Here is a 23,471-nt window from a genome sequence, read left to right as displayed (position 1 = left end):
AATTTGTTGGCTTTGAACCAAATGAGCGTCACAGGAATAGTGTGGCTGACACTGGAATGGCTATCTATGACAGTTTGAGATTAGTTTTTGCAAACTGCAGATATATGGTATATATCAGGTATATACATATATTTAGAGAGTACAACCTACATAAAATATAGTATTATCATCATTATGAAACAGAAAAAACCCTCTAGCTTATTTATTTTATTCTTTTAGGTTTTAGTAAAGTTGACCTATGCCGTTTGCATCTTTGATATCAATTAAATTCAATCTGCTTTACTGGAATCAGTGTCCATCCATCCATGGTCAACTGCTTTATCCTGCGTACAGGGTCACGGAGGGCTGGAGCCAATCCCAACTTACATCGGGCGAAAGGCGACGTACACCCATCGCAGGGCCACACATAGACAAACAACCACTCACAGTCACATTCACACCTAACTCAATTTAGAGACACCAATTAGCCTAGCCTGTATGTCTTTGGATGGTGTGAGGAAGCCAGAGCAACTGGAGGGATCCCACGGGGGAGAACATGCAAACTCCACACAGAAAGACCGGGGCAACCGGGGTTTAAACCCGCGACTTTCTTGCTGTGAGGCGATAGCGCTAACCACTGCAACACCGCACCGCCCACAGCAACAAAAATAACAAATACAAATAGAATGTAAACTACAAACGGGAAGTAACCAGATGTAACCAGATGGCAGATTGGAAGCTTTCATTGAACAATATGGACATGGACTCAGTAAATAGTAATGCTACACCCAACCCATGGAAAAGAAAAAAGACCGACTTCAAGGACATTGACGATCTACAAACCACAAATGTAGGGGTTACTGTATTAATGTATTAGTATAAATAAAAAACTGGACATTCTTGTTTCACTACACAACAGTTGGCTGAGGCACTCACTGTCGCTTGTGACACAGGGGCAGATACTTGGTGGCAAGGTTTGTTTTATGACCTTCTCCTGAATATTCTTAATTTGTTATCTTGAAGATCTTTGAAATCCGGTGTTAATAGATGGAAATTCTCAACATATTGCTTTCTTATGCTTCTATAGTTATCACATTTCAGGAGAAAATGTGTCTCTGTCTTCACCTCACCTGTCATACAGCACCCAAAGACTCTTTTGGTAACCAGTATTTTTGCTTTGAGTAACCAGGACTTTTTATGCCTCCTTATTTCAGTACCAGGGTCACCAAGTCTGTACTTGGTAGGAAGCTGCCTCTGCTTGATATAAATTTATTAAAAAGAAAAGCTAAAAAAGCACATGTACATACACTATATTGCTAAAAGTTTTGGGTCGCCTGCCTTTATATGACGGTAATGACATCCCATTCTTAATCCGTAGGGTTTAATATGAAGTTAGCCCACCCTTTGCAGCGATAACAGCTTCATCTCTTCTGGGAAGGCTGTTCACAAGATTAGGGAGTGTGTTCATGGGAGTTTTTGATCATTCTTCTAGAAGCACATTTGTGAAGTCAGGCACAGATGTTGGACGAGAAGGCCTGGCTCGCAGTCTCCGCTCTGATTCATCCCAAAGGTGTTCTAACAGGTTGGGGTCAGGACTCTGTGCAGACCAGTCAAGTTCTCCACACCTAACTCACTCATCCATGTCTTTATGGACCTTGCTTTGTGCATTGGTGCGCAGTCATGTTGGAACAGGAAGGGGCCTTCCCAAACTGTTTCCACAAAGTTGGGAGCATGAAATTGTCCAAAATGTCTTGGTATGCTGAAGCATTAACAGTTCCTTTCATTGGAACTAAGGGGCCAAGCCCTGAAAAACAATCTCACACCGTGAGCCCCCTCCACCAAACTTTACACTTCACAATGCAGTTATGCAAGTACCGTTCTCCTGGCAACCGCCAAACCCAGACTCATCTATCGGATTGCCAGACAGAGAAGCGTGATTGGTCACTCCAGAGAAGGTAAAGCAAGGCAAGTTTATTTGTATAGCACATTTAAACAACAAGGTAATTCAAAGTGCTTTACATAAAACATAAAAGCAACAGGGAAATATAAAAATGTTTAAAAGCAACATAAGGAAATTGAAAAAATACACATTAAAAAATAATAAAAGTGACAGTGCAGTGTACAATCAGGGTTAAAAGAGTTAAATGGAAAATAAAAACAGGCTGAGGGGTTGAGCAAATAATTGTTATTTTGAAAAGAGAATAAACAGAGAAGTACACTTAATCTACTCTCTCTAGCTAGTCTGTACTCGGGTCCATAGCAATCTTTGGGTCCACTGAAACTCCCAAAACCCTCAGACACTACAGGGAAACCAGGACATGTCTGTCCGCAGGCCAGTTTGATCCAGTTATACTCTGGACCCACCTGCGCGTTTACAGGTGAACAGAGGGTCCTGCAAATCACTCAGGCACGAGATTTAAGACCACTTCCTTCACTCTGTTCAATCTCACTCTCATTATCTTTTCACTCAATTACCTACTCAACACCTCTCCACTACTCTAGTGTCCAGTGGCGGCGTGCTTTACACCACTGCACTAGATGCTTTGCATTGCACTTGGTGATTTAAGGCTTGGATGCAGCTGCTCGGACATGGAAACCCATTCCATGAAGCTCTCTACGTACTGTTCTTGAGCTAATCTGAAGGCCAAACGGCGTTTGGAGGTCTGTAGCTACTGACTCTGCAGAAAGTGCACTGTGCGCCTCAGCATGTGCTGACCCCGCTCTGTGATTTTATGTGGCCTACCAATTCATGGCTGAGTTTCTGTTGTTCCCAATCACTTCCACTTTGTTATAATTCCACTGGTTTTAAGAGTGCCCACTCTACTGAAACGGCTCTTCTGTCTGTAACAGAAGCCCCAAGGTCAGCTAAAGCTGCAGCCCAATCCTCGGTTCTTATCCTGCTTGACCTATCAGCTGCCTTTGACACAGTCAACCACAGGATCCTGCTATCCGCTCTCTCAGCAATGGGCATCTCGAGTAAAGTACTCCTGTGGTTCGAATCCTACCTCTCAGGGCGTTCTTACAATGTTTTGTGGCAAGGACAATTATCCTCCTCCTACTGCCTCTCCACAGGGGTGCCCCAAGGCTCAGTGCTTGGGCCCCTTCTCTTCTCAATTTACACCACCTCACAGGGGCCGATCATTTGCTCTACACGGCTTCTCTTACCACTGCTACGCAGACAACATGCAACTCTACCTATCCTTCCCGGCAGACGATCCCACTGTCTCGCCGCGGATCACGGACTGTCTATCGGACATATCTGCATGGACGAAGGCTTGCCACCTTCAACTAAACCTCTCTAAGACTGAACTCTTGGTCATTCCAGCCAAGCAATCTATCCACCATAACATCAAACTACAAATTGACTCCGCAACCCATCACTCCAACCAAGGTGGTGAGAAACCTGAGGATGTCACTGATGGGCTTACCTGAACAGGTGAGATCCAGGATGGAGGAAGAGGAATATGATGTTACACACTCCCTCAGAGCAGATCCAGGTAGAACACAGTCAGACCTGAGCCACCACACAGGTCTGTCTGAGGACTCCTTTCTCTGTCCTAAAGAAAAAGCAGAGCCACAGTCCAGCTCTCTACAGACAACAGCTGCTGTCTTCAGGGTCCAGACAGAGTCACTCACTGGTCTCCAGTTTCCCTGATGTTTCACCTCCAGTGTTCCTGCACAGCGACTGGCTCCTCCCACCAATCTGAAATCATCAGCCTCTGAACAGAAACAAGAGAGTCATGAGTAAAGAAGTGAATTCTATAGGTTAAACTCAGTGTGATTCTTTCTTTCTCTTTTCTTTCTCTCTTTACCTGTTGAGATGTGACGTCCTTCAGCTTGGAGTCCTGTGATTGGAGCACAGCCATGGACAGAAAGAACAATCAGGTTTTTTGTAAGCTCAGAAACATCTCAGTGAACTCCCTCTGGACTCATTTTACCAGATCAACATGTGATTACACAGAACACCATCCAGCAGACTGGTTTATATAGAGTTAAGGCAAAAGCTCATCATGAATCAGGAATAACTCCTCAACCATTTGGCCTAGATGCATTATTCTGGTCTCCTTTGAGAGGTCAGAAGCTATGGAATATAAATCTATTGTAAATTAACATATTTATTGTACCATTACAGACTAAATTGAGATGCAATAAAGAAAAATGTTTTCATCCTCACCTGGTAAAGCTGGTAAATATTTTTAATATAAATAATAAACCATCAAAACCATCATCAGATAGATTATAATGCAACTGAATATCTTCTAATACAGAATACTACTGTAACTTTAAATTTGATGAAAATAAACTAAAATACAACAGTTATCATACAATATTTTCAAAATATACCAGGCGAATGTCCATATTTTGGCAATATTTACTGTTTAAATGTTGACATTTATTGGGGGTTATCTTTAAAACACTATTTCTGTCCATACAACCAAGTTGCAAATAACACTGAAATATTGAACAGTGAATATTCACCAACATTGCTGACCAATTCACCAAAAGCACACCATGCTTTACAGGCCTGTAGCTTGAGAACGGCTTGAGCAGACCTTTCATTTGATACCCTGGATGTCTATGTAGCTCCTACGGGTCGGCCACTAGACCACGAAAAAGACCGTGTGTTCCAAAGCGGCAGAAAAAGGCGCAGCGCCCAGGTGTTACACCATAATCAAGATGGCGCCCGGTGACGTTTCTAGCAACAAATCAGATTATATTCAGCGAACACGGCAAAAGTAAGTCAGCGGTGTTGTTACAATTGCGTGCTGCCACCAGTACCGGGGGCGTGTTCAGTTTGTTTAAGGCAGTTTGAAATAGGTAGGGATGGTAGTAACATGTCTGTCAATATCCAACAACTACTGAATTGTCCCTTCTGTCAAAGAATTTAAATGTGACCACCGTTGTCCGTTAATGTCTAGTCAACGTATTTGGTACACAAATTCCAATTTGCTTGAAGTGTCCACAGTCAGTGATGGTTTGGGGTGCCATGTCCAGAGTCAAAACTCATGTTTCATCTGCTGACAAGCTTTATGGAGATGCTGATTCCCTTTTCCAGCAGGACTCAGCACCTGATCCCCGACCTCTGCTCTGAACATTGATCAGGTAAATGTTTTCTAACTTCATCTCATCTGAGTCGTGCTTTTGAGTCTTCATATCTGGGTCCAGAGACCAGCTGACCTATTAGGAACCTCTTATCAGGAGACAGTGGTTCAGCGATCGTGAGAAATAAGGGGGGTATCAACATGAAATGGAAGAAGTCAGATAATGAGTGTGTGCACGTCTTCATTCATGTGGGCAGCATCTGATAAAGCAGCTGAGTGGAGGAAATACTGATAAATTCTTTCCAGTTGCGTGTTTCGGAAGTTTATGTCACATATAACTCGTCACAGCGGACAGTTAGAGCTCACTGGGTTTTCTTACTGATCAAAAAATACCACAGAGCTTCCTGCTGCTCTCACATCCAGTTTGTTTCACCACCGTCACACAGAAATCAGGCTGCAGCACAAACACAAATGAATTAATGAAGTCATTTTGTTGTTGAAGTGGAGGGGAATTTTTCTGCACCAGTTTCTGGCTTCTTTTCTGCATCTATTTATTTAAACCCAAGGACCAAAAAACCTGAATGTAAATAACTACCACATTGTTTTTTCTGTTATTCTTTTATAGCCTGGATCCAGCGGTCGTGTTATGCTGATTGTTTAAAGGTCTTTAAACGATTTACTAAAACAGCAAGTTATTATTACCAGCACTTTGTTTTAACTGTGTTCTGTCTGGGCTAGCAGACCCTGGTGCAGGACTAAGAGAATGAGGAGTTAGATTAAAGAGGAATATTTACTGCGGGGTTGAAGGGACGGGAGATTGAGCCGGGGAAAGCAGAAGATCAGGTGCCGAACCGGGTTGGTGTCTGCTGTGCAGAGCAGGTTGGTACTGGACCTACCTGAGAGTCCAGACTGGGAGGCTGAACTGAGCAGGTCCAGAGCAGAATACGGGAATATATGAGACAGACGGGATGATCCTATTTCTGCTAGCGGGACTAAAACCACACGTTATTATGCGTGATCACTTTAACTTTTATGCCTACTACATGTTCTTCTTCACTCTGCCTAATACAATGATTTAAATGTGTTCATTATGTTGTTGTTAGTTTGTTGTAGCCTACAGTTTAGGCTACTGATTCATTTAAAATGTAGGCTATTTGACTTTCTTTGATCTGTAATGAAATGAAGCAATAACCCAGAACTGCCACACTGCTGCTCTCATCACTCAGTTAAAGTGCTCTCACACAGCTCAGGGCTTCATTTTGTTTTCCCTTTGACGTGAACTTAACATTCGAACCTCAAAATTAAAAATCGAACGTACCAAACGATCGAATATTTGAATATTGGGGTCCAGCCCTACTGAACACCTGACACTTCATCAGCATGATACAAAACCTGCATGAGATTGGAAATGTGTTTTCTTCTGACTGGAACATTAAAATGAGCGCACTAGTGTCAGAAGGTATTTGATATACCTGAAACCTGGATAAAGTACATGTTGCTGCTAATACTGCAGTCCTTGATATTAGTGCATGCAGCCACGTTACTTCTGAATTACAGGTACGACTTTACTTATTCCCAATAAAAGTGGCCACGATTATTTTAGTAATATAGAGAAATTATTAAATATTGATAACATTTAAGTTCAAGAAACTTTTAAAATGTAAATTCAATAATCCTCAGCTGAAAGAGTGGGGACAGACAGTCCACTGCAGGATATATGCTTCACAATAAAATGTGATCAACACAGTGAGATACATAAAAGAAATAAATCCACAGAAAAACATAAACCAGACAACCATAAAGCTCCTGTCTGATTAAAAGCCTGTTTGAATAGCAGAGTAAAATAATTGACAGAACTGCGTAGTAACGGAGGCAATGCATTCCACAGCCTAGGAGCCACTGCTTGAAATGATCGATGCCCTCTGGTTTTAAAAAGAGTGTGGGGAACCACTGACAGCCTCAGGTGCAACAGGTGGGAGTGTGAAGCTGTATGGAGTCAGAGATGTGTCCATGCAGCGCTCTAAAAGTAAGGACCAGGACTTTAATCTGAACTCTAAACTGGACTGGTAACCAGTGAAGTGATGGTGAAACAGCTGTGATGTGCGCTCTTTTGTTCAGTTCCAGTGATCTAAAGGTGTCCAAATAGATCCTCTTAAATTCAACCTCTGAACCAGAGTTCTTGGTTTGGATGTACAGTGTTTCTCAGTTGGAAGAAGCAGTTTCTAATTAGAGAGTCCAAAAAACTCTGTTGTGAACTGAAAATGTTCACACTTCATAAACTGGGTCAGATAAGGTCTTAGTGCCTTAAATGTAGCTGTACGTCAGCTCTTTGCCAGGAAAGAAACATTTTTAATCAGTGAGTTTATCATCAGCAACGATCTTATATCTTGTTTCTTACTGAGACTTGGTTAGACCCAGATACTTCAGCTTTATGAGTGAAGCTAGCGAGCATCAGAAAGGACGGGGAGCTGCCATTTAGTTTCCTGTTCTTTTGAATATGTGGCTCTTCAGCTGAATTCCTCTCCTCCAGCTAGAACTCTAAATATCTCCAGGCCACCTAAATACTGTGCAGGTCTTTCAGTGTTTTCACCCTGAACAGCCTTTCATACTGGTTTTCTCCCTGATCCAGTAAAGAGATCTGAATTCTAACACGTGCTGTTTAAAGTCCTACCTGAGCTCCACAGCAGCAGCAGCAGCAGCAGCAACAGGTGATCCATGTCCAGGTAGACCGTCTCTCTGGCCGTCCGCCTGCTCTCTGCTCTGATCATCACGTGCTGTCCTCAGTGTAGATCTGTGTACAGGAAGAGGTGGAGCTTTACTGGAACACAGCTCATTCAGCTGGCTTTAGTTTCACAGGGAGGAGAGTCCTCGTCTGACTGAGTCTCTGTCACAGAATCAGGGTTTTCTGTGGGCCAGGTTTCCAGTTTGACCAGTGGATCAGACAGTGTTCACATTCGTGTCCAGTCTGAGACCAGAACACAGACAGTGAGGCGAGACCAGAACACCAGATGGGGACCAGAACACAGAACAACAAACAGAGTTTTTTGGACTCTCTAAATAACTAATTAGAAACTGCTTCTTCCAACTGAGAAATACTGTACATTAAAATTAAGAACTCTGGGCCCAGTTGTTCAGAAAGTTTAATCTGGATCAGAATGATCCGGATTTGGAAATCCCATGTTTTGCTATCCCAGATCACGTAACCCCTCTTACTTTTGTGTTGGTTTTTCAAAGCAACATTGAATTGGATCACCCTGATCCAGATACAGCCTTTTCAGGATTACCAAATCCAGATTTCCAGCGCTCTAAATGGACCTCATATCACAACCTAGGCTGTTAATGATATAAAGACCAACAGGTAGAACAGCACGTGTCGGGTCACTTTAATACAAACATTTCCTTCCATTTTCTATTTCTTTCAACAGTTTGACCCCGATCTGATCCACAACTAATCCAAGAAAAACACACAAATATGCATTATTCACAGATACACTGTGGATATTTTGAGCAGTTATATTTTAGTCCAGTAGTTGAAATAAATATCATTCAGAGTTCAGAGAGCAGCTGTTAGCTTTTAGGAGGCGATCTAAAAATGAGGGAATGACTGGACCTGCAATAAGGGATGAACTTGTTACAAACTACTTTTGAATGTTCGCCTCTAATGATTGTGCCTTTGTAATTAATGTACAGTAATAAGTGACAGTATTTTTGTTGATATGACAGCTGTTTGGGGGATTTTCTTTTTTTTTACTCTACTGAATGGCTTATAGGTAATGTATACTTTGTCTATTTTATCTACTTTATCGCTGTGAAGTTTAAACAAATCAAATGCAAAATATAAATAAATGTGTCTTTAGGCTCATACATGATAAAAAAATGTTGTATTATTTGGAAAATTTTAAAAGTTCCTAAAAATCCACCTGAATCCACCCTTCTGTTGGAATCAGGATAATCCTGTTTTTGTTTTTTTTATGAAAGGGATCCCAATCCTACCAAAATGTTTTGAACAACATAAACTGCAGGTTTGATCCAGATCAAATCCAGGCTTGGATTAGGTAATCTGATCTGATTTCAGAATCCATTTTTTCTTTTGAACAACCCATTTTCAAGATTTGATCCAATCCGATAGCCGAAATCCGATCAGATTACTTTTGAACAACTGGGCCCAGGTTTTAAAGGTTTAATTTGAGGATCATTCATGCTTTTATTTGGTCTCCTTTAGATTACTGTAACTGTCTTTTCACTTGTTTGAATAAGAAGGAACTCCCACCTGTTGCACCTGAGGCTGTTAGTGGTTCCCCAATCAATCAAAATTTATTTATAGAGCTCTTTTAAAATCCAAAGTGAACACAAAGTGCTGTACAGTAAAACAATAAATGAATACATAAAAGACACTAAATACAAAGCCCACACGACGCATAAAATACAAGTAAAAACAACAACAACCATATAATAAAACAAACAAATCAATACAACTAAAACAAGAAATGTCAATTTCAGTTTTCAAAGGCCAGGGAAAAGAGGTGGGTTTTAAGAAGAGACTTAAGAACAGTGAAGATGCCTGTCTAATGTGCAGAGGTAGATCGTTCCACAGTTTAGGAGCTGCAACTCCAGCAAAAGCTCAGAGATGTAGGGTGGGGCAAGACAGTTAATGCATTTAATAGCAAACAAAATAATCTTAAAATGGATCCTATGATATACAGGCAGCCAGTGGAGTGAGGCTAAAATAGGGGAAATGTGCTTGTGTTTACACGTTCCAGTTAAAAGACGCGTTGCAGCGTTCTGTACCATCTGGAGACGAGCAATAGAGGACCCACTGACCCACACGTAGAGTTCATTACAGTAATCCATCCGAGTGGTAACAAAGGCGTGGATTACTGTCTCAAAGTATCGTCTGCATAACAGTGGAATGACATACCATGCTTCCTAAGTAGGGAACCAAGCGGGAGCAAATAAAGACAGACAAGAAGAGGGCCTAATATTGAGCCCTATGAGACCCCACAAGAGAGATGAGCAGAGGAAGACACAGACTCTCCACAACTGACACAGAAAGTTCTACCTTCCAAGTAGGACCTGAACCATTACAGTGCAATGCTCTTGATGCCCACCCACCGCTCCAAATGAGAAATCAGGATTTCATGGTCCACTGTGTCAAAGGCAGCAGTCAGATCAAGAAGCACAAGAATAACACAATCCCCGGAGTCCGTAGCTAAAAGGATATCATTAAAAACGTTTAGAAGAGCGGATTCTGTGTTATGTAGGGTTTTAAAAACAGATTGGAAGACTTCAAGAATATTGTGCTCATCCAAGAAGGCCATTAACTGACTGCAAACAATTTTTTCAAGGATTTTTGACAGAAAGGTTAGTTTGGAAATAGGCCTGAAATTAGCGAGATCTGCAGGTCCAGACCAGGTTTTTTAATTAAAGGTTGCACTACTGCATATTTAAAATGTTCAGGGACCACCACTGAGGAAAGGCTACTATTTAAAACTGCAAGAATAGATGGCCCTATAGTAGGGAAAACCTCCTTGAAACACTCATTTTAAAACCAGAGGGCATCTGTCATTTCAAGCAGTGGCTCCTAGCCTGTGGAATGCATTGCCTCCCTTACTATGAAATTCTGTCTATTATTTTTTTTTGAAAAGTAATTAAAGACTCTAATTTATTCAAACGCTATTCAAACAGGCTTTTAATCAGACAGGGCTTTATGGTTGTCTGATCGCACGGTGTTGTACTGATCACATTTTATTGTGAAGCACATATCCTGCAGTGGACTGTCTGTCCCCACACTTTCAGCTGAGGAGAGTTTCTTTAAAAATGGATTATTGAATTCACATTTGATCAATATTTAAAAGTTTCTCTGCGATACAAATATTACAAAAATAATCGTGGCCACTTTTATTGAGAATAAGTAAAGTTGTACCTGTAATTCAGAAGTAACGTGGCTGCATGCACTAATACCAAGGACTGCAGTATTAGCAGCAACATGTACTTTATCCAGGTTTCAGGTATATCAAATACCTTCTGACACTAGAAGAAAACACATTTCCCAATCTCATGCAGGTTTTGTATCATTTGAAGTGTCAGACAGTGAGACGAGACCAGAACTCCAGGGAGACCACAACACAGATAGTGAGACGGGACCAGAACACAGACAGTGAGATGAGACCAGAACAACAGGAAAGACCAGAATCCAGACGGTGAGATGGGACCAGAACAACAGGGCAGACCAGAACACAGACAGTGAGACCAGAACAGAACAGCTTTTATTTGATAGAATTCTTATTTATGCACCAATAGACCAAAGCAAATTACTTGGAAGTTAAAACTTGTCAGTAAACCAGATTCTGATCTTTTTAGTTTGGGTGATAAAGCCTGGCTGTTTTTGGAGCTCTGCTCCCTCTGTGCTGGGGGGATTGTGCAATATTGTGATAGTCATTTCCTGTTAGAGCCCAACCGCAGTCTTTCATCTGAGATAACACTAACCTGTCAAAAATAATGCACTAAGCAGGTAAGTACACAGTGTACGCAGTGTACTGCATGTTAGTGTACTCAGACCAGAACACGTCCAATGATGTGTTGCAGTAATCCAGTCTGGAGGAGACAAAGGCCTGGACCAGCTTTTCAGCAGTACAATGATGATTACTGTGATTATTGATTATTGGTTACTGTGATTTTCACAATAACTCTTTCATTACTGTAATTATCCGTCATATACACAATGTGTTACTGTGTATTAGTACACTGGAACTGACCACCTGAAGGGGGCACTTAAGGGATACCCTAAATGGACATTTGTGAAAACAGCTACAAGATCCAAGAAGAACAAAACTACAGGGGAGGAAAAGAAGGTCAAACGCAACAACATTGTGATTCCATATGTGTCTGGAGTATCAGAGAAACTCAGGAGGATTTTCAACAAACACAACATCCCTGTGTTTTTTAAACCCAAGAACACACTAAGACAGATGCTGGTCCACCCCAAAGACCGCACACCCAAACACAAGAAAAGCAATCTAGTTATGTTCACCCTCTTGGCTGAATGCTGGAGAACACAAGTTAGGACCCAAATGCAGACACTGAGACAAAAACTGGAGATTTGGTGAGGTTTATTGTCGAAACTTACAAGTGTGGTTAGGTGTGAGCAGTCCCAAAAACACAAAAATCCAAAGTCCAACAAAAGTAACTAAATCCACAAGGACACGAGAAACACTGGAAACTCCACAATACATCCACGGATACATCCAAAGGAACATCGAAAATGTACTGGCAACAAGTGAAAGACGGACAACCACTTCAATACACAGGTGAGGGAGAAACTAATTACACACAGGTGAGACCACTAAGACAATCAAGTACAAGCAGAAAGTAAAACATGACAAGAGACACTAGGGCAGACTAACTACAAACTAAAACAGGAAGTAAAGCTAACTGGGCAGAAACATTACATTTATTCATTTTAGGTCGCACGCCTCTGGAGCAACTAGGGGTTTAGTGTCTTGCTCAGGGACACATTGGTGGATGGTCACAGTGGGGCGTTGAACCCCGGTCTCTCACACCAAAGGCATCTGTCTTATCCACTGCACCGTCACCACCCCCAAAGCCGTGCAGAGGCCGGGGACGAGGGCCAGACCTCTCCGGAGGCTGTGCAGGGGCCGGGGACGAGGGCCAGACCTCTCCGGAGGCTGTGCAGGGGCCGGGGACGAGGGCCAGACCTCTCCGGAGGCTGTGCAGAGGGCCGGGGCCGAGGGCGAGACCTCTCAGGAGGCCGGGCAGAGCTGAAGGCCAGCAGCGAAACCGCAGCACAGGGAACCAGAGACGGGGCTGCCGGGCATTGGGTGTCAGGCATTGCGCGTTGGGCTCGTCACTTGTGCATTGATGTTGATGAATGCGTGCCATATGGCCGTTTTGGTTGTTCGCTGCGCGGCGGTGGGGTTCTGGATAGGGGGGAACCCTGGTCTTCCCCGGGTTATACCTCTTGCGTTCCGTTGGCATTATGTTGTCAATTGGCATTTGGATGGTCGTTTTTATTTTAATTTTTTTTGGGGGGGGGGGGGGGTCTGTTGGTTGGGTCGGGGTCTTCCACGTTTGCATCGCGGTGCATCTGGGAGTCTTTGTTTTTTTTTATTTGATTTATTGTTTTTCTTTCTTCCACCCCTATTGGCTACTGGGGTTCTTGCCTGCCTGTTACAGTCGTGGCGTCTCACTCTCTCTAACAACTACATTCTTTAACAGGCTTATGCGCACACACATGTACACACACACATACAGACACATTCACCCACACGCACACAGACACACACAGACACAAACAAACTTAGGTTGTCCCTGGTAGAATTATTCCTGATGCTTTTCTTTCAGTTACTTATTTAAATTAATTATTATTCCAGCTCTCGTGGCTGTGTTGTGTTGCTTATTTAGAGTGTGTGACTGTTTCTTGTTTTCATTGTTCTCTTAGTTGTCTTAATATGTCTATGTCAGCTGTTTATTGCTGCTGTTCGGCTGGTTGTCTTTTACTATATTATTATTTTTATTGTTTGTTTGTTGTTGTTTTTCAGGCGTTCTCCCTTCTCTGTGCTGTCTGTTTGTGCCCCCCCATCCCCGTGTCTGCCCCCCTGTCCGGCCCGGTGACAAATCAATACATAATTAAATAAATAACAGACAAATGAGTATATTAATAATCTCCTGTTTAAGTAAATCTGTCTGGCACAGTATGGTATCCAGCTCATCATACTCTATACCAGCCTGCTGCAGGACAGGTTATAAAAAAAAATATATATACTAAAGTAATATTGAAAAAGGGATTGGGCAGTCTTTATTTGCAGATGATGGGGCCATTTGGAAACGAGGTATAAACATAGATTTTATTTTAAAACAAATGCAAAAGGCTTTAGTTACTGTGGAGGATTGGGCTGATAAATTGGGATTTAAAGTTTCTGTGGCAAAGTCTAAATTTATGATATTTGGCCACAAGAGAAAGGTACTAGATTTTGGATTATGTATGTATGGTTCCCCTGTAGAGAGAGTGAAAGAATTAAAATTTTTGGTCTCTATAGTGTCTCTGTAGCTAGCATTCTCTTTCTGATTTGAGCAAAAAGTTTAGTCTACTAAACATGTAGAAAGTATGAAGGGAGGAAGATTAGTAATATTAACAGTGTGTTCATAGATTTTAAGTAGTTGCATGTATAGTTGATTGTGTTGTTTCAGATGATTGTTAGCTAACGTTACAGAACCAAACAGGATTCTTTTAGCTATTTTTTCTGATGACGAATTCCCACCCTATTGTTGTTCATGTGCAATACTTCTATGTGGTTTGATTCTACAGACATGGAGGGTTGTTGTGATCGGAGCATGATGATGATACCTCACCAAAAGTCTAACTCAAATGTGATGCTTGTTATGAATAATCAGCAAAGTAATTCCCCTGTTATGAGATTTTTTGCTTCTCACATTCCTGCTTATCACTAGCACCCAGACTAAACCGCTGAGTTTAATCACACAGACGTATTTTTTGTAGAATGTCAATTCATGTACATTCAGAAGAGTCCAGCCACTAGCTCACTTCAGCTAGGACAAGCACTTAGGTTTGAAAATCATTATCTGATTTAGCATGTAAACTTCATTCATCTTCAAGTCACAATGATATAATGTGTATGTGTTTTTGCTGTGAAATTGAATTAGACAAATACATTCTCTGTTATTTCCCTATAGCTCTCAAAAGCAGGAAGTAACATCTACTCCCCACAAACTACCCTGCGAACCTCCACAGCCTGTGGTCTCGAGTATTACAGAGGAGTCGGACCAGGATAGGCATTGCGTGTTTTCCTTGGCCAGCATTTCAATTTTTTTCTCATGTCGTATTTTCTGTTTTGATTCAGGGGTGAATTTCTCATTTAAGGAGCACAAATACTGGAAGAAGAGGTCGCTATATTAGAGGCCAGGTGAGTTTTTATAGCAGAAGGCTATATTCCTTGGAGTTGGTGGTGTGAGCCTCTGGTTTTCAGTCTTTTCGGCAACACTCATATAACAGTCGTGTTTGAACTTGATTCAAATTAAAGTAAAGCAAAGTAAATGTGTGAAGTAGACCCTTGTGCAGACCCGATTCTGACAGAACTGAATTTGCTTATTGTGCCATTCACCTACTGGCCCATTTGTTACTGGCACAGACAAATTGCACATGAGTGTAATGGAACAGTTTGAGGAGTGTTGAGTGCTGTAGGCGAGTGACGCCTGCCACCAACAACGGTGAAACAGTTTGTGCTCTGTGCCTTCTTAGTTTATCTGAGACAGTGAATGAATGTTTTTTGCTTGAACTAATGTGGACTAAATGCTCATTTACTTTTTCCCACTATGTCTTCTTATCTATACTGTTATCGTCTAACTCTATTTTACTCATCTGCAGCATGCGATCTCTGGATGTTGTAGAGGAAGAAGAGCAGCATGACTCTCCAGATGGGAGAGCATGTAAGTCTGTCTAATGACTCGGTTTTCATTTTGTGTTATTGATATGTCTTTCACACTTATGCTTATGTGTGTTTATGTACAGTATTGAAATGGATGAGAACTGGACAGACCAAAGATTCTGTGAGGATGGGGACAGCTCTGATGAGGAATTCAATGCTTTTCTTCAACTACGGTATGTTATATTCACTAGCTTCATTCATGCACAATCAGTATATTGTAGGGTTGTACTTGTAGTAGTAGTTACTTTCCACTACTAAAAAATCTAAGACCTGTTCATATTTTGCCTTTTTATGCAGAGTTTGGTGGTGCAGCATCAAAGGTCGGGAATATTGAGCAGCTTCCAGAAATATCCATGGACGAGACCGTGCTTGATGTAGCTGTTCCCAACCCCACCGACGATCAGATGTCCGATGTGCCAGACCATCTGAAAGTTGAAAATGACCTGGTTGGAAAGAAGGCCTGCATCGCCTACCTTGACAACCTGAAGCTGCTTACTTAATTTCTGCAATTTCCTATGAAAGTATGTACCTTTTCAGACCAAATTACTTTGGAAAAATGCCCAGGAAGACCACCATTTCAGGTTGAAATGAAATCTCTGGGAACTGGCCTTGTATTGGAATGGGTAAGCAAACAGTTTTGGCTTTCGTTGTGTGCATGTGCGTATGTGTGTACTACACACAATAGTTGTGTGTTGGAGGAGGAGGAGTGTCTGACTCTGTGGAGAATTCGGATTCTGATTTGAGTAGCATAGCTATACGGTCATCCAAATGCTCATTGCTTCATGGATTTTCAAAAAACAGTTTTGTGTTGAATAATCGAGAACTTTCAGCTACAGTGCCTTGCGAAAGTATTCGGCCCCCTTGAACTTTTCGACCTTTTGCCACATTTCAGGCTTCAAACATAAAGATATAAAACTGTAATTTTTTGTGAAGAATCAACAACAAGTGGGACACAATTATGAAGTGGAACGAAATTTATTGGATATTTCAAACCTTTTTTCCAAATAAAAAACTGAAAAATTGGGCGTGCAGAGCCAGGGAGTCTGCCGAAGACGTGAGAACCCGCGAGAGCTCAAGATGGTATCGCTTGTCTACTAACCAGCCAGCCTTATTTTAAGTCCAGCATGCATCATGTTAAGTCAGCGCTGCGCAGTAGTAGAAGACAATACTGTTTCCCAACTGTAGGGGGACCCCGAGAGCAAATGTTACATAGTGTTACTTTAAAATGCCATTTTGTAACTATGTGACAATGAAAATGAGAACAGCATTAGACATTACATTTTCAAAGACTTAACCTGCTCTATAGTGGACTTTATTCAAATGCGATTAGTGAAACAGCGCCCCCAGTCTATTGCATTGCATTTACATTTACAAGCAGCTTTCCAAGGGACATCAATGAAAATGAAAATGCAATCTGTCAGTCCTCTCGTCAAGGCGGGTCCTCAGTTATGACCTCACTTCCTCTTCAGTTGGAAGGCCACTTCAGGTTCTCATGGTTCAGTTGTGTATCTACCATCACACAACACTGGGCGGTAACTTCACAACCAAATGAAATCTATCAACCGAACACTCAAGGATGGATCTATACCGACTTCAAACTTGGAACCTGTAAGTTGTGCCATTTTTTATGTAGCTTTTCTGTTTTTTGAACACTTGCCTGTTGAACTTGGCGTCAGCCTATTCTGCAGCTAATGTGGCTAACTGTTTCTGTTGTGTATTGTGACATTAAGCCCACACGCCGTTGCCTGTATGTGTGTCTGTTGCTGCAGTAGCCTATGTAAGTTTACCTGGTCGATGCATGGCACGTGCAAAAAACGTTAACTCGCTTATACCCGAAAGCTGTAACATCAGTGTCCTGCTGGACAGTGTCAAACCCATTCTCATTCAGAGATATACTTCACATTACTGCAATACTAGTATTGGTGACAATGATCTCGAGATGATATCGAAGTGTTTCTTGCAGACAGGCCAGCAGAGGTGTTTCCTGCCAGGCTGACAGAAGACAGCAGAGGACTCCTATTCAAGTACAAGTTTATACTTAGCTGTTGAACTCATGTTAATTCTGTTTAGTGAGTCATTTTAGGAGCAGTCGCAACACTGTAAGGTCATCGCTGAATTCAACATCACAGACTGTCAGTCTTTGACTGTCTGTACAGTCTGTGAATCGTTTCAGTTGTTTTCCTTGATGCAGAAATACGTTTGATTATCATACTGCATTACTCTATGTTGATATACATCCAGGTCAGAAACATTTAAGGTTTTAGGTAAATTAGCCTAATTAATGTCTGTTATTATCACAACACATCAGTGACGTGGAAATTGTATTAATTTTGAGATATGCTACTATAACCATTATCTAAGGATGACTGAATAAAATACTGATATTTTTTAATTAATTAGTTTTTGATATTTATTTTGGATAAATTGTTATATTAATCAACTAATAGGCTACATTTTCCCCTTTAGAATACACAAAAATCATTCATTAGATTAATCGACTAATTGAAAAAGTAATCGTTAGATTAATCTATTCTAAAAATAATTGTTATGTGCAGCCCTACATGAATATAGAGTTTTACTTTATCTGTCAGCCTTATTGGATGCAGATTAGAAAGGGACAGTAAAATGGGTTGCTGGGTGAGTAGTGGAGAAGTATCACATAATTTCTCTGAAAGTTAATTTAAGTGTCAAGTCATGGAGTGAAAAAATAATCAGGTACCTACTGATGGCAATAAACACAAAGTTCATTACAGTCAGTGCTCATTACAAAACCCACAGTTCAACCACCAATAATTATGAATTCCAGCAAGCAAACAAGAAATACTAAGTTTGAGTTTAAATACAAATGCTGGCACTCCGGTTGGTGCTGCTGCAGCGCACTGGCTGTCACTCAGGATGGACTGCGCCTCTTCCACTCTGGAGTTTGGTTTGAAAGTAACAGTGACTCTTTCGTGTTTTACAGATCATCCGAGTGACCTGAAGAAACTCATGTTTGAGGTGTTCCCGGACCCACCAGACTCACCTGCTGGACTCTGGGTCCGGAGTCTGTCATGCTTCAGTCAAGCAAAGGCCTGAAGACAAACCAGCGGTCAGCAGCATCAGGAAAATCTAAGCATCCCCAGGAAGATGCGTCATGATGACCACTGTGACCCAGATGGGACATGATCTGGACAGTTTTTGTATAAATGTTATGGCTTTGCTACTTCGTGCATTATAAATACCCAATTTAAGTTTCTATTTCATCGGCCATGAATAAAGTGCTTTATGTTATAGCAGAAAATTGTGTCCTCTTACATTTAATTTTTTACTATTATTATTATTATGTATTGTGTTTTTATCCTTAACCTTTCCTCTGCTATACTTCTATACGTCTGTCCACATACCAGGGTTTAGGTCAGAGCTGTGAGATTGTTTTGGTGCTTTCCTCTTGTTGTTCCTCTCCTGGAATGATCATTCAGGGCCGAGAGAGGATCTCTGTTCCCCAAAACATAGAAACCTAGACTGTGTAAACGATGATGCTTCCCTTTGCTTGGGGCCAGAAGTTAGGGACTGTCTTAGGAGACAGAACCTCTGGTCCAGCTGATTAGTGTTGTAGTACTTCTCTGTTTATTCTCTTTTGTTAAATAAATTCTTCAAAGACAACGGTTTGTTGTAACTCAATTATTTGCTCAGCCCCTCACCAGGAATATAATTTCCACGACACTTTATTTTTTAGGTTTTGGTCTTTTTTAATTTTACTAGTACGGGACCTGTGGTATTACAAAGATATCATGTTACCACAAAGGGTTTATAAAAAACCTTTACTAATAGTAGTGAATGAGTCTGTAAAGAAGACAAGACATTTTCTTATTTCACAAACTTTATTATATGTTGACAGATCACAATATAAATGATATCAAATGATCTCAAACTGAATCTGCATCTGAAAAAATAATTATCCAACAAATAACTTAAATATAGTAGTATAGTATAAAGTATAAACATCCAAATTTCTTTGAAACATGGACACAGTACAGTCCGCACAGTAGCTGCAGATACTTTGGTTAGTGAGTACAGAGAAAGGGAAGGGAGGAGGAAGAGCATTAGACTTTGTAAGATCAGTAACCTTCAGTTGTGCTGAAATGGTAACTTACAGCATGTTGCACTCATTTCTGCCACGTGTGTACACAGCACATGTGTTTAAGACAAGGGGTGGCCACAGTAATCACTATACTTTTGTTTATATAATATCTGTATTTTTTGCCAGAAAAGTACTTGACTAATGTTTCACATCTTCTGTTTGTTTCATGTCTTACTTGACACCCCACCCTAACAATAACTATAGGCCTCTTTCTATTTCACTCGGCTCACAGCACTTCTCCCAAATGTAGGCTACCTGTAAAGACATATAGAAGAAGTGTATATTTATGGTGAGAGTTAATACATAGATTCTGTCAGAGACATAAATAGCAGTATTTGGTTTCGAATTGTGCTGGATGTTTGTACCCCGATACTTAGTTTGAAAATGAAACTATTAAGCCCAAAATTATTCGTACCCAAATTAAAATTTTACCAATAGGTTTCATCTGGCTGGAAATGACAGAAACAAGTGACAAAGACAGTAAGATATTGTGTTAGAGATATTGATGATAACTATTTCTATGGTTTTTTCTTTTTACAAAAATTTGTACTTAAAATTCCAAGTCCAAAATTATTCATACCTATTGAAATTGTTGCGAACTTTTGAGAAAATGTAAGTTTCTATACCATTTGAAATTGTCTTGCAAGTTCTACCATGAGAGAGCATTATAATCACCTATAAATGCAAAGTCTATGTACCAAAAGTACAAATGTGAAAACGGCATATACGTTTGAGCCATTTTATATGGCAAAATCTATGTCCCCCCCCCTTTTTCCGGCCATTTCGGAGTTGGCTCATAGCCGAGGCGGTTTGAATGACTAATCAATCAATGAATCAATCAATCACACACTCACTCCGCATCAGACGTGATTAAACGGTTGACAGGCGGACAAAAATAATGTAGCCTATAGAAAACATGTGACACAAGGAAAAGGTGGTGCTGAAATGTTAAGGGAGAAAAAAAAGAGTTTGCTCGAGGCAGGTGAAGCTAAGTGCCTCAACATTACGTTTCTTTTGTGCTGCTGTTACTTACAGCCTACCTGAAGACAGCAGTGAGGACTCCTGCTGCAGGACAGGTAGGAACTTGTTCTAAGTTATAAATAAATAAAATAAAGAGAGTAATTGGCACCTTTTCACGTTCCTTTTTTAAAACTCTACTTTTACTCTTCACTCCAGTATTTTCTGTAGGCCAGTAATCTACTTTTTTAGAATGCTACATTTTCCATTCATACTTTCATAACTTAACCAGCCTGTAACCTGCATTTGCTTCATTAACTGAAATGATTCAGTTACACAGAAGAGCGCCTGGTTTCTGAGGCTTGTCACAGTCACAGAGCTGGGCAGATGCAAACATTTAGAAAATCAGGTAAATCCCAAGTGATAAAGAAATATACTTAATTAGCACTTTTTTGGATGCACTTATCATATTTTAAGTGTATAATAAATGTGTTATTTCTTACAATATTCAATACTTAAAGTCAACTTTAAGATAGTTGCAATATATTTTAATATAATTAGTTGTGTTAAAATGGACCTATTTTAAGTACCTTTACTGTAATTTAAATATACTTTTTAAATTTTAACTTAAAATACCCTTTTGTGCTACACTTGAAGAACAGTTTAAATATATTTTAAATGTGTTCCCTCAACATTTTTATTAGCATTTCAGCATATTAGTAATTTATTACTAGTATACTCCAAGAGCCACTATTAATATCTCAGGAAGCTGCTTTATGAAACCATTCAGTATGAGAATAATTCATTATTAATGCATTAAAAATAATTTGCAAAATGCCCATTTAGCATAATAATAAAAATCAGTTAGAAAATAGTATTTTACAACACACACACACGCAGAAAACTAAAAAAAAATAATTTTGTGTACATAAAAGGTACAGCAGCATGTATCACATCTTGACCAAAATACCTTCAAATGAAAATAAAATCAGTAAAATGATGATCAGTATTACTGAAAAGTACACTATACACATCCCATCATTAATGTTACCCACGGGGGTCCCTCATACGGTTCGGACTCTGGGCCCGGTTCAGACGGCCTCTCGGCGAGCCGTCCCACTTCTGACACCATATGCGGCCAAAGGCGAGCGCCGTCACCCTGCCCAGATTCAAACACAGGTCTACAGGGTACCAAACATGCAACTTTGACAGCAAATGGTAAATGATTCGATATTGATATTTTATTAGCTACAGTTAGTAGAAGCAGCCTTCCTTTTTGATTTAGCACTTAATATGTGGTAACCGCAGTTGATCAATGAGCACAGCAAAGTGTCTTAAAATGTCCTATACAGCTGGATGCACAATTTGGCAGAACAGATGATGTAGACTAATTTACCTGCCGAGATTTGAGCCCACCTCTGTTCTCAGCATAAAAGGGCGTTACCACACGCGAGGTGCATCTAATTCTCGGCAGGCAGGCAGAATTTGTCACAACACCTGGCGCTGCAAAACGTCACCGTGATGTCACATCACCATGACATAACATTACCCCGCGGGAGCAAGGCGTTTGTTTTTCTCTGGCTGCACAAAGTTGCAACCACCTTTTGCCTGATCATTGTTCTAAGCTCATAGTAAGCTCACGCATGGGTCGCCAAATTTACTTGGGCGGCTGTTAATCTACCTGGGCGGCCAGCCCAAGTTAAGCCTATGTGTGGGAAACACTGAGGTGAAATGGTTTTCCACAAGGGACCCGTGCCAGTAAACGCTCGGTTCTTCCATTACAACGTGATCAAAAACATCACATAAACTCTACTGTGCATTCAGCCAAGGAGCAGTGTATGATAAAATGTTATTAAACAGGTACAACAAATAATACAAACATACAGACTTGCTTAAAAACTGTTCTGTCTACATGTCATTTCACATTAACACAGCAGTCAATTAGTGAAGTACAAAAGTAGCCAATTACTTAATGTATAACAATATTTTAAATAAAATTATTTTTTCACAAGAATATTTGTTTATATAGTCTGACCCCGCTGACATGTAATGAGAGCAAAAACAGTGATGGTGTGCAGGAGCCAGACATACCTATGAGCACATGGAGCTTGTGAGGGTCCAGCTGGTTCTTTGAGGTTTTCGCGGCCTCTAAGCCATCTGAGTGAGGCGACGACCCCAGGAAGCTCTAAAAGAAAAGAAATGCAGTTGCAAATGAGATATAGTAAATATTCAGTCAGGCCAGTACTTCCACCTAGTTTAGTTCTTCATTTGCGTATCATTATAAACACTGTAATTCTATTCTTATAGCAAACCTTTATTAATATTCTTTATTTAATTTTCTAGTTGAATACAGTATCTATGACCATACAAATGGACATGAAGTTGAGCAGTATTTTACATGACATCACATGCTATTATATCGTGTGTTCAGGCATTGCAGTACATAAAAACATTATTTCAAGCGCGTCTTAAAACAAGTCTCACATATGCATGTACGCTTTAACACTGCTGTTATAACAGAGTTATTGGTCACTGTAATGATTCCCCCTCCATGGTTGCAGTGAAGAGAAAAAACCTTGAGGATATGCACTTTTGAATAGTCTAACACTGATGCTTAGCTGATGATTTATAGTAGCTTCAGACTTACAGACATTATGGGCAGGAATAATAATGATTACAATGACCAATAACTTACTGTAAACATGGACATGTGAGTATTCAGGTAGACTTTAAAAATGTGAACCTAGCACACAGACAGCAACATATTGGTTGCATTATTACTCTGATAAAGACCTTACTGGTCATTTTAACAGTGCAAAAGCAGAATTGTGGCCTCTCACACACACATGCACAGACCTGCCTGGTTAAAATCTCATGCATCAAATTCCAGCAACAGGTTACTGAGACTGT

General features: G+C 40.5%; 1 long non-coding RNA gene across 1 annotated transcript; it reads left to right on the top strand.

Annotated features, from left to right (window-relative positions):
• The first annotated feature begins 17,053 nt into the window (after positions 1–17,053).
• LOC119913274 lies at positions 17,054–18,764 on the top strand. The gene is made up of 2 exons (XR_005446426.1): positions 17,054–17,092; positions 18,447–18,764. It is a non-coding gene; the product is annotated as an uncharacterized LOC119913274 (long non-coding RNA).
• Positions 18,765–23,471: the final 4,707 nt, after the last annotated feature.

The sequence above is a fragment of the Micropterus salmoides genome, unplaced genomic scaffold (assembly GCF_014851395.1).
Source record: "Micropterus salmoides isolate LMB-PRFRI ecotype aquatic unplaced genomic scaffold, ASM1485139v1 Ms_hic_scaffold_2, whole genome shotgun sequence".
In the NCBI taxonomy this organism is placed as follows: domain Eukaryota; kingdom Metazoa; phylum Chordata; class Actinopteri; order Centrarchiformes; family Centrarchidae; genus Micropterus; species Micropterus salmoides.
This window is presented reverse-complemented; position numbering and strand designations above follow the sequence as displayed.